At 35.6% G+C, this 1,866-nt stretch overlaps 1 pseudogene; it reads left to right on the top strand.

Moving 5' to 3' along the window:
- The first annotated feature begins 880 nt into the window (after window positions 1-880).
- On the top strand, window positions 881-1,454 carry LOC143538317 (mitochondrial import receptor subunit TOM7-1 pseudogene; annotated as a pseudogene).
- The last annotated feature ends 412 nt before the right edge of the window (window positions 1,455-1,866 follow it).

The following is a 1,866-nucleotide window of genomic DNA, read 5'->3' as shown; positions in this document are numbered from 1 at the left end:
AAACGTCAAATTTTACCGGGGATCACCTAACCGGTTCTTGATACCAACTTCAAGAGGACACTAACTTTACGAAGATGCATTTAAGACCGATTAAAGATCGTCAATATCTAACTTTAAAATGTTAGAGAGGAACACAACATAATTTTTGAAATAATTTCCTGTTCAATTCATTTTCTACCCACATAGTAACATAATTCACCTATTTAAAAGGCTTGAAAAAAAATTAACTTTGATAGTGTCTTTATGGTCATTAAGAGACTTCCTCTTAATGGTTCATAACATCTTAACCATTAAGAGGTTATAAACTATTAAGAGTTAGTCTCTTAACGGCCATTAGAGGCCACCAAACATCCAACACTACATATTCAAAGAGAAGCATGGCAAAATAATATACATGTGGTCATCATAATTATTGTCGTCGTCATCGATTAACCGGCACTAAAACCAATTAACCGGAACAAGTCGGTTAAAAATCTGTAATAACTCAGTGTTTCGGGTACACTAAAAGCTCATAACAAAACCAAACCATATTTGCCACTATGTTTTACCATCATAATAAAAGTAATATTAATCTAATCATCTAAACAATTCGTTTGAAACAATTAAGGAAAGTGATCATATAATTATGGAAACGCTATTTCTACGGGTGAGGAAAAAACTAGGGTCTAAAACCGACCCAATATACTCGACCCAGAACCAGAACCGGTCCTACCTCCACGGTATGGACTTGGTTTCGGTTCCTCAGAGAAATTGTACACAGACCCGCTGGAACCGGTTTCACCTCTACTCAGACCTGACCCGGCCAAACTAACAAAACCGGTCAAAACCCCTACACCATACTCGGAATCTGTTTCTACCCAACTCGATTCTTGACTTTTGTTGACCAGATCTAGAACCGCTTCCTAAAAAAACCCAGTTTACCCACCTAAAGCAATTTCAGTGTTATTGGGCCTTTGTTTATTGGGCTTACAAATCCAACCTCAACCAAACTTTAGGGCTCACATATATATTATCACCAACAACAAACGAACATCAACAACATCAAACATCAACAGTCATCATGTCGTCGAAGGTGGTTCTGAAGACCAAGGGCAAATCAACCAAGGGATCAAAGCCGTCCGATGATAACTCACCATCAAAGATCTTGAAAGAATGGAGCACGTGGACCATGAAGAAGGCTAAAGTCATCACCCACTACTGGTTTATTCCGTTGGTCATAATAATCGGCATGAACTCTGACCCAAAACCATCGATCTATCAGCTTCTTAGCCCCGTTTGATTGGTTAGTGGTTTTCTGTATTTGTCGACTTCAATCATGAAAACAATTTAATTTGTGTTTTTGGGGATTTGGGGATTTAAGTTGTTTAATGTGTTTGTGTTCTGAATTGGTGGAATTAGTTAGTTGTTATGATGTGTATTTGATTTTAGTTTTTGTGAATTGCATTTGCGGGTGAGCACTGTTCTGTTCGGTTAGGTTAATTGTTACAACCAAATTAACCATTCGGTTAATCGGTTTGGTTTATTTGTTGGTTTTGATTTGGTTCTGTTAATATCCAAAATCAAATTAAGGCTAAAATTATTACTTGGAAATACATAAAATAAATGCATAAATAAATTAAATGAATATATAAATACATGAAATCGAAGTATAAAAGCTAAAAATATCAGAAAATATGACTTGTTCGGTTTGGTTAATTGCGGTTAACTGAGGATACATAAAACAACCGATAATCGTTTTTCGGTTAATTTCAGTTTGTCGGTTTTCGGTTTGATAAATGGTTTGGTTATTGCTCAGCCTAACATGAGTATGTTTCTTGATTTCTGTTTATTGATATCTGATGCGTTATTATTGAAATACTTATTAAT

This window comes from Bidens hawaiensis, unplaced genomic scaffold (genome assembly GCF_021521415.1).
Source record: "Bidens hawaiensis isolate Kalapana, Puna unplaced genomic scaffold, B.hawaiensis_p1.1 tig00011607_1, whole genome shotgun sequence".
Classification (NCBI taxonomy): Eukaryota; Viridiplantae; Streptophyta; class Magnoliopsida; order Asterales; family Asteraceae; genus Bidens; species Bidens hawaiensis.
This window is presented reverse-complemented; position numbering and strand designations above follow the sequence as displayed.